General features: G+C 43.4%; 1 long non-coding RNA gene across 1 annotated transcript; it reads left to right on the plus strand.

Moving 5' to 3' along the window:
- The first annotated feature begins 1,478 nt into the window (after positions 1-1,478).
- Positions 1,479-4,806, plus strand: LOC128785852 (uncharacterized). The gene is made up of 3 exons (XR_008430061.1): positions 1,479-1,653; positions 2,022-2,168; positions 4,390-4,806. It is a non-coding gene; the product is annotated as an uncharacterized LOC128785852 (long non-coding RNA).
- Positions 4,807-10,259: the final 5,453 nt, after the last annotated feature.

A 10,259-nucleotide genomic window follows, 5' to 3' on the forward strand; every position in this document is an offset into this window, starting at 1 on the left:
CAAGTCAGATACGAGGAGATATGTTTTTCAGGTCTTGGCATGTTTAGCATTTTTGGGATGAACAATTTATCTACCTGGGTTCATTCTGCTGCTCCCAGAACTGATTGTATATTAGCATGTCTCATGAAAATCATGTGTGACATTACTCTTGCATCTATATATTGAAAATAAATGAAACTGAAGCCAGATAAAAGCCCTTTGAAGTCGATGGAAATGTCTCCCATCAACTTCAATATGAACAGATGAACATAGAAATATAGGATTGGAAAGGACCTCCTGGGTCATTGAGTCAGTCCTCTGCTGTCCCCTGCACATCCCTTCTCCATTGGTTATTTCTCTTTAGCCTGTTTAAGGCTGAGGATGTGCTCAGCATATTGCTGGAATTGTTATCCAGAGTGAGATTTCTGCATTACAGGTAAGCAGCGGCTCCTGCGCATTTGATTTGTCAGCTCTTACAGGCGTGAACAATTCCCAGCGAGTCATCTTAAAATCGTAGTCAGGTGAATGAACGCAGGTGTCAGCAAGGCTGGAGGGGGTACAGGGCTATCTGTATTCACTCTGTGTGTTTGTCACAACTCTGAATACTCACAGCACGGTTTCCAGTAAGTGGTGGATGGGATTCTTCATCTTTGCAGCAAAGAGTGGGGACTGATCACAACAAAATGAGAGGGCCTCAGTTTTGTGGCAACCTTAAAAGTTACAGGTAAAGAAAGGAAGCCCATGTTCTTTGGGTTCTTTTTTTATTTTTGCACAGTGTTCTGAATGCTGAAAGTAAAAGAAATTATTGAAAGGTAGGACAAGGAAGATTTCATGGCATTTTACTCAATGACAATTATTAATAAAGAGAAAATAGAAGAAAGGGCTGGAAAGGGTTAAAATTAAAAGCTGTTTCTAAAGCCTGCAATAATAATACAATAGACTGGTGGTAGCCACAGGCAGAATTTACTGTCCTTGGTCTAGTGAACCAGTATTAACCCTTCAAGTGTCCATGATGGCTCCATGCACAGTGTCACTTTCTGCTCCAGTGTATGGATGTATGCTTTCTGTCAGATTGCTCAATTAATTATAATTGTCCTACCTTTAAAGGGATGGCCCTGGGCATACTAGGGGGTGTGGCCCTCATGGGGTTTTATTTCAAGCCATATCCTACTGTCTCCCACTCAGTCAATGAATCTTACTCATCAATATTTAATGACCCAAGTGTACCTTCCTTTTTTTTTCCCCTTTAAATTATTCTTCTACACAGCTAGACAGGTGCATTGTCTTCCTGTTACGTTCTGGCGACAGAGAAAATGCTGCCTCGCTCTGTGTTAGCATCTAAGAAAGAGGTGGGTTGGAGCCACCCAAAATTTTGAGCAATGGGCATTACAGGCCTCCTGCGCTGCCTCTGTGATGTGACAATAGGTGTCTCGCTACAGACTCATTACCCAACAGGTATTCATCAGCTTCAAAGCTGCTTTTACTGGCACACAGGGAGAAACCTGCTTTAAGGAACAGGGCAAGAGAGACATCTCAAAGACTATCCTTATTTTATTCTGTAGTGCCATTTCAGCTGCTCTGAAAGCTACCAGTGACACATATTGTGCTGTTCATACCTTGGTATACTCTTGGACAAGAACCACATCCTGTGTATTATTGATATTTTATGACAAAGTAATGCAATTTAAAAACATCAGCCTGCCCGTCTGCTCTGAACTACTTTTCACAATATTCAAAATAGATGTGTTTCCCTTTTCTGTTTTCATATGAGGGAAATGCAGACCACAGTTAGGTTATGAGACTGGGGGCCAGGAATTTTTCTACTTTTAATCCTGTCTCTGACATTGATTCCTTCATTAGCCTTGGGCAAGTCATTTCACTTGGATATATTTGAATCACCACATCTATAAAATAGAGATGCAGTGAGGTGTCATGGAGATTTATTAGGCTGTGTCTGCAGCATACTTTGAAGAAGTCAAACCTTATACACCTGTTAATGAATGGAATTTTAAAATATGAATGAAAACATTTTCTCGTTTCAGAAGCCCAAGTTCTGAAGGAGTGTCCTACAGACCTGTGACTCCTGCCGCAATCAGCAGTTATGATTTTACACTCCCTGCATAAACCCATCCAAGAAAAATTACCTGGAACTTAACATTGTGGCAGCACCATGGCCAGACAGCTTCCTGGTAAGAAATGTGTCGTTATTTCTGGATATCTTATTTCTCCTGAGAAATGAAAAAAAGCAGTTTTTACAGTTAAAAAGTCTCCAGGAGTAAGTTTAGGGAGTTAGTGCCCTGGAACTGGAAGATATACAGGGAAATTAGATTCCTGCATAATTTTATCACTAAGGAGTAAAATACTAGGCTTGCATGGGTGTTTTTTGCTACCAGCCTGGATGAAGCCAAGATCTCATCTGAGTGACAGGTAAGTTTCAGTGAGAGACTTGGAGGACTCATGACGACTTGGAGCCTTTCCTGGTAGCTTGGTCTGGTGAAGGTCAGTAATTATCAGAAGTGTCTTTAGCCTGAAAAGGAGCTTGTGAGATGAGTTAGTCCCATTCTGCAGTGCCTGCATTGACTCAAAAGTTTTGGTGTGGGCAGAAAGGCATGAAAAAAGATGTGTGGCCCTGTTTGCCTCACCAGCCTGAGCCACACACCTGGGGATGAGACACAGCTCAGCTTTGGCACTGGCCAGAACTGAAACAAGCCTCTGCCACAGTTACATTGTCTTTACTCATGCTGGACTTTCTGCAGGCAAGAATAAATCCCCTCCATGACTAACCTGTGTATGACTCACCAACTGTACCACAGCCCAGACCTTGAGGAGCTGTGGGAAACCATGGTGCACTGAGGCATGTTTGAGATGAGCGTTGACCCCTCTCAGCAGCCAGCAGGGCTCACACAGAAACTCGGGGCATGAGCTGGTTTCTGCAGAGCTGGGGCAGCATGAGCACAGTGTGGTCTCCAGCCCTCCTGCTGCTCCCCTGCTCAGCCACTTCCCCCAGCCCCCCAGGCTGCCAGCTACCAACCCAGCATTGCTGCTGGTTTCCCAGCATCTCTGCACATAGCAGCGTTGCAGGGATTTTGAGGAAACCTCATGGAGCAAAGTGGTGGTGGTAGAGCAGGGAATGAGAGCAGGTGATAGGAGCTCAGTCTAAAAAGAGGAAGACACCTCTCTTAGGAAAGTGGGGTGTAAATGTGTTACAAGGAGATAGAACAGCAATAGGAAGGGTGAGTCTCTTGCAGAAGATAAAATAAGCCCCAAAAGTCATGGTGCAATGATAAGATCGAGTTTATTTTACTCACCCAGCGCAGTTTGAATTAAGCTCTTCCCTGTCCAGGCATATCTAACATAGAGCTCAGCCGTGGCTATGTGGAAAGCTGACACCTTGCTTCTCTCCAGCCCCTGCTTAACTTCACAGTCATAACCGAACCCATTGTTTCTCCTAATGTGTAATATTACAAAAAGTATGTTTAAAAAGTCGAGAATTTCCCTTCATAGTCTAGCTGCAACACAATTTTAAAGCCTGTGCTCAGGCCTTGCTACTCTCTGAGCAGAAAGCAGCTGGGAGTGTTTCAGAGGGAGATTGCTTAGCCCTGGGGGAATGGGTGAAGAGGGTGTTTCTGTGACTTGTTTGCAAACCCCTGTGGCTGTTTTGAGGAGAGGCTCCTGGGATTTTACACAGTCATGTACATCCCTTCTGACTTGGAAAGATGGCTTCTGTCCAGGGTTTGGCAAAAAAAAAAAAAAAAAAAAAAAAGAAAAAAGAAAGGAGGGGCCCCCTTCAAAGGCTGAGTTTTGCTGGTTTAGCAATAAAATGTGGTTAATGAAACCACCATTCACCACCCTCCTTGCAGTGCTCCTCTGCCCATTCCTACATTAAGTAAGGAAAATAAGGAAGGAACACAAATGTATCCAAGTTTGTTGTGGGCAGACCCATGGTAATAAGAGAGCCTTGGACTCCAGAGGCATCTGGAAGTGCAGATAAGATAAGACCAGATCAAGCCTAAGAGGGAGCCTGGCAGCCATGGTCTGGCTCCATGGAATGTGGTGAGCTGCAGCCCAGCTTGCCAGGAGCAGGTGCCACTGGCCTCTCTTCAGCTCTGTACCCTACCAGGGTCCTTTCCCTGGGACACCATGGTCTGTAGAGGAAAACAAAAGTGAAGTGATTTCCACTTTCCTCTATTTCCCCAAGTTGCCGTGTGCTTGCTAAGCTTCAGGCTATTTGGTTTTCTTGTTCTGAATCTGGAAGTGACATTTTCACACTGGAAGCCTGTTTCACTATGTTTCTGGCAAATCCCTTTGGTTAGACTTGTTTCACCACATCGTGATCTCTTTTTATAGCCTACATCTGCCAGGAAAGCTTTGTCATTCATCATCCTTCTCTCTGTCATGTTCATTTTCCAGCTGGGCCCAAAATGTCCTTGTGCTTCTGAAGCAATGCGAAGTGTCCTGGCTAGGTGGTCAGAGCAGGAGGGATAGAGGGAGCGTAGTCCTTACACCACTGGATATAAGCAGTGTTCAGAAGTGGGGAAGAGGAGGAAAAAGAAGATCCCCAGAACACACAAAGTAGGCTGTGGCACTTCCACTCCCCTTCTCAGTGACATCCCTTCAAGAGGCAGCTGTCTCAGGCACCTCCAGACCTGTGTCCACTCCTGGCTCATTCTGGTGGAGAGGAACTTTTCCCCAGAAGAAATTCCGTATTTGTGACTTTCAGGGCTGCATTTTTCTTCCCTTTCCCTGTTATTCATCTTGTTATGGATGAGAATCGTGTTGGTGCGAGCAACTGTGTTTGAATTTGGGACAGAACTGAAGCACAGCTTATTTTGGGCACTGGATTTCTACAGCCACAGTGGAAGAGTGCCAGAAATATGTAATAATACATATAAAGTTGTTTAATTGCTGTTCTGTTGGCAAGGTGGCAGAAGTATCCATGGCAGAATTCATGGATACTTTGTACAAGGCCAAAAGGGGAGGCAAAAGTCCTTTTGACCATGCTTCTGCTACAATCTCTTAGTTGGACCATGTTTGACAAAAGGTTTTCTTGAAGTTCTTTGGAGAAAGTTGATTTTTCAGCAAACTTGTTTGAGGTGAATCTGGGATGGCGGGAAATGTGGGTATAAAATTGAGGGTTTGTGTAACATCTACTCAAAGTCACATCATGGCTGTGCTTGCTGCTCACTTAAAGGGCTAAAATAATTTTCTAAGTACAGACCATGTCCTTTTTCCAGAAACTTGGGCACAGATAGACCAAGGTGAGAATTGAATATGGGAGCTACAGTTATATTCCAGTTGCTTGCTAGGGGTTTGATTTGGATTCCTGATTTCAAGTATCCATTTTTGACATTTTTGCCATTGTGTGACTGCCTTGAAAGCAATGAACAAATTCCCTTCGGCCTCAGTGGGCTCTAGAGGAGAAACCACACTGAGACAGAGGAAAGGCAGATGTGGGAGCCAGATCTCTGCTCTTCACCACCAGAGCCCATCTCTCTCCTTTGTATCTCGCTTGTACAGAGACAAATCAAAATTCAGGGACTTGTACCACACTCTCTTCATAATGCATGTGTACAAATATTTGCATGCAGCAGCGGTTCAAAGGAGCCTGGAGATAGTATCTTAACTGTGGTGCTTTCCCAGACCATTGCTGTGCTTTGCCTTTGTGAATAAAGGCAGTAGTGTCTGCAGTCAGGAGATCTCTCATATAGATTTAATCTGGCTGTTTTCCTCCCTAGGGAGCAGAGTTGAGGATAGCGAAGTTCAAGGTGGCATGTGTTTGAGTTTTGCAAGCAGAATAGACATGGAAATTTGAAGCCTAAATTGCACATTCAAGTCTTCTTGTGGAAATGGCAAGCAAAGAGGAAGCAGAGCCTTTGGTACTGATCATGTGCCAGTTTTTAAATACCAGTGCAGATCCAGAGAGTTTATTTCCAAACACCCCATGTGTGTATGGGCACACAGGCACAGGTGCTGGTATATATGCACACCTATGTGTGATGTTTATCAACAGTGCCCTACCCCTCTCTGCTTATAGATCCCTTTGCTTTATTCATCTCGTGGCAGACCCATTCAAATGAAAATATGTTCCCTGTTTCCTTGCTATCATAAATTCCATGCTATGGGGAAGCAGCAGAGTGCTCTAGCTGTACCTCCATGGAGAAATGCCCTATTGAGGAGAGGAGCATTATACAGGGAACAATTGACAGCCCTTCACTTCAGTGGGTACATTTCTCTGTACAGCTGCATCACCACTAATGATAAATGAGTAATGTTTGATAGCTGGCTCCATTGCCTGACAGCTACAGTTTTGGCCAGAGGGCCACGACAGGCTTTAGACTTCTGTTCAAAATGAGTTAAACATATTAGGTATTACGAAGCCACAGAAGCCTCAAGAATGAGTGCTGAAATGAGTTATCAAGGTATGCTCCTGGGTACACAACTTGCAAAGCAGATGTCATTCTAATAATGTGTGATATAGAACATGTCTGGCCTAAACCCTGCTGGATGAAATATGAAGCCCCGTTGGTGATATTTAATACCATTTTATGAGGTGCCATCTTATAAAGACAATGCCCGCCTTATGTGGAATGCTTAAGGTATTTTGCCAAAGGCACTGGGAGGTATCTGAACTAAGTAGAATTTTTATTATTTTATAAGCCTTTACTTTGTAATATTTCTGTTTCTACATTATTGTGGTACTAGCTGCACTAACCCTTTGTCTAGTGAACTTCATGAGCGGTTTGCTGATAGATTGACTGATAGCCACAGCTGCCTGCAAAGGCCAACTCCTACCTAAATATATTCCTAGCAAAAAAACAGAGTAAAGTAGAAAGCAGACTTCAAAAGGAAATAAAGGTTTACAGGAGGCACTCTTGGAAAAGAGGTCCTTGAAGCTATGAGATACAGAGGTTTCAGTGTTTATTAAGGGAGAAAGGCCTGGCAACGTTGTGAATTTGTGTATTACAGCTGCAATATTCATTTTGTCTTGAATTCCTGTTGTAAACTTTGACTTCCTGTTGAGATTTCTGGGTCCCTTTGCTGATATCCCAAGGACATACATCGAGTCGCCTCATTTCAGGAAGACGATGAGTGTTTTCACTCTCCAGTTCTCTCTTTATTTACATATTTTCATTTAAGGCTGCTTTTGTGGAACCAAATTGCCTCCTAGTTCAGGTCTTTTGGAAAGCAGAGGCAGAGTGAGTGCAAGTGGTTATTCTGAGCAAATTAGGTATCTCCTCCCTGGACTGCAAAGCCCGTGCTTACAGCGCTGTGGAGCTAAAGACCCCAGTGGGGGTGATACTTACATTTCAGTGATGCTGAGTCAGTGCAAATGGGCTCTGTGCTCAGAGCCCATTGCCGCTGCCAGAGGATCTGCTCTGCTGCAGCAAGGGAGCAGTTTTCTTGTCTTAATCCTACATCGTATCTCTGTATCTCACAGTTCTTCTAGTCTTCCATGCTTCTCTGTTTTGCCTCTCCTGAGAAAATAGTGCCCATGACCTAGAAAGCAGCCACTTCCCAGACCACTCACCAGGGAAGGCTGACGCAGCCCAGCTTTTGCTTGGTGGCTTGATCCAGCAGGGTGTCCTTTGCAGGGCAGGCCAGGGACCCCAGTCCTCCCTCCAGGGTCTCCTGCTCAGACATGATCTGACTTGATGAACCTCGCAGAACCAGATCCTTGTGACTCCTTCTGCTGATTTGCTTGTCTGAATAAACATCAGCACTAAAGAAATTACTTAGCTCGGTGTGTCAGTGATCACCACATAGAATTTCCAGCTGGAAAGACATCCCTGAGCTAAAATATGTGGCAGTTCTTGCTCTTAATCCTCATGCTCCCCTTCTGCCTCCCCAGGTAAGTGATCTCTCAATGTGTGGTATTGCAGCCTGATGCAAGGAGGTGTTAGGTTAATTCTCTTTGATAAAACCCTACTAACTTTTTTTGCCCTTGAAAAGCTTGCTTTCCCTTCCTAATGCATCATCCTGCAAGCCCAAGGTTCACAGATATTCAGATTAATCTTCCTTTATACCATAAACATGCCAGATATATATAATCCATTTGGACACTGGCAAGTGATGTCTATCAGAGGCAGAATGGGTACTGAGGGGCCCATAGTTATACAGTAACATCAGCCTGGCAGCAGCTCATCCATCGTGCTGGATGATCTGTCCATCTCCCTGCCTATGGCTTGTAGCACATAAAATACAGAGGAAAAGTCAAACCAAATATTCTGTGTGCGATGCTCATCTCGTCTCAGCCCGGCTCTTCTAGCCTCAGTTTTAAATGCACTCATGGACCAACTGTCTGGTTGAGATGCTGCTTTTGGAAAGAAACATGTCTTAGAAATTCCTGAAAGTTGCTGCTCAGTGTGTGACATGTCAAGTTACATCTGCTGTGTCACAAAACATCAGTGTGTTGCAAAAGACCGTAATGAAAGGTGACAAGACACGCTGTAAACAGTTTTGGTCAATGTTTTTATTTATCCCAGAGCAAATTTCATGCAATATCACGATCACGGGGAGAATTCACCTTCTGTTCCATCACTCAGCAAAACTTTTGCCTGTGGTGCTCTGTCGACTGACCCTGAACATTTTGGGTGTGGAGGCAGGTCAGCCTTCAAGCTGAGTGTTCTTGGGATTACCACCCCTGCCTCAGCATGCATAGTGGTGGGTCTATGCTTGCCGGCCCCAGGGACCCCTGAGGGGTCAGGAGTGTTGGGGTGGCATTTCCCCCAGTCTCGGCTGTGTCCTACCACCCACGCATGCGCTGCCTGGGGAATTCCCTCCCTGTCTCCCAGCAAGTGCATGGCCAGGCACTGGGTTCCCCAAAAGGAGCTGTGCGGGATGACTCAGAGTTCCCACGATGTGCCGGGGCCCTTCCTTGGGCTTTCTTTGACTCTCAGAGAAAACTCATAAACCCATTTGCAAATCCTCCGTTTGAGCTGTACAGGTGGCTCATGTTTATCGAGGTTTTCTACTTGGAGCTCATTTCCTTAAAATCTGTCCTTATGTTTGCTAAAATCCACACAGTCCCTGTTCCAAGCTGCGCAAGGCTTTTAGCTCCTTTTTTCCTCTCAGCATTTTTTGCCTATATTGTTGCAGGAATCAAATGGGGAAATGCATAGAGCTGGGAGATTAAAGATGTAAATTTTATAAACAGAAATCAAAGGTCCTAAATCCTGAGCAAAGAAAAGCCTACATAAGTATGAACATTAAAAAACATACATAAATAGTACTTCAAGGCTGAATGTGTTAAATTATTCAACAGTTAAGTCATAAGTGTTCTTAAACTTAAGTATAAAAATGCCCTTGACAATATTTCATAGCTGTGCATTTCTTTAAAATATTTAGCATTCTCATTAAAGAGAATGACTTTATTTTATATATTAGTTACACTCCTGCTTGTTAATATGAAGGAATTTAGTATCAAAGAGCATTCTTATGTATATAAGCCAAAGACAATTTACATATAAAGTTGGACGACTATTCACTTTTTATTTATTCCTGGATCATCTGCATCCACGCAGAGCTATATAGCATTTAAACAAATTTGTTCCTTAATGTGTAGTATTAATATCTCCTGCCCCAAAATATCATTTGCTAATGCCATTACGGAGACAGGTTCATTCAAAGCTACATGGAAGTTCTTGCCTTTGAAAGACTTAATGACCCTTACATTTTTGGTATACTGCACAGTGTAATGCCTATTGCATATTCATTGCCAGAATGGAAGATTTCCTTTAACTCTGAGCTTCCTGGTCTAGTTCACTGTAAAACATTGTCAAAAGTCACAAGAGACCTTCACTGAAAATTGTGACTCTTGATAGCAGGATGTAATGGGGAGGTTCAGAATAGAAGAACCAGTGGTATATGGGCCCAGGGGGAATCGTTCTGACAGACAAATGGATGGATAATACAGTTTTTGACATAATGGGATGAAAAAGTTTATGCCAGAAAGAACTGAATTAAAGTTATTACTTTGAGGAAATTTTGAAGTTCTCAAGACCAGCGGCATTACCTGCGTGCGTTTCATTTTACTGCATCTCTGCATAACAGGTTTTTAAACAGGCTTGGTTTTGAATTGATTTACAAGCTTACTCATAAATCTGCAATCAAAATTGTAGCTACTTTCCTCGAAGTAACCCCAGTAATGTCATTTTACAGGGGGTTGTTTTGGGAGCAGGATTTTTTGATCTCTCTGGTTTTTGCAAGTCCTGCATCATCAGTTTGCCTCTCAGCTCCCTTTTGTAAGGACAGCAAAACAAAAAAGGCTATTATTCTGCATT

This window comes from Vidua chalybeata, chromosome 3 (assembly GCF_026979565.1).
Source record: "Vidua chalybeata isolate OUT-0048 chromosome 3, bVidCha1 merged haplotype, whole genome shotgun sequence".
Lineage (NCBI taxonomy): Eukaryota > Metazoa > Chordata > Aves > Passeriformes > Viduidae > Vidua > Vidua chalybeata.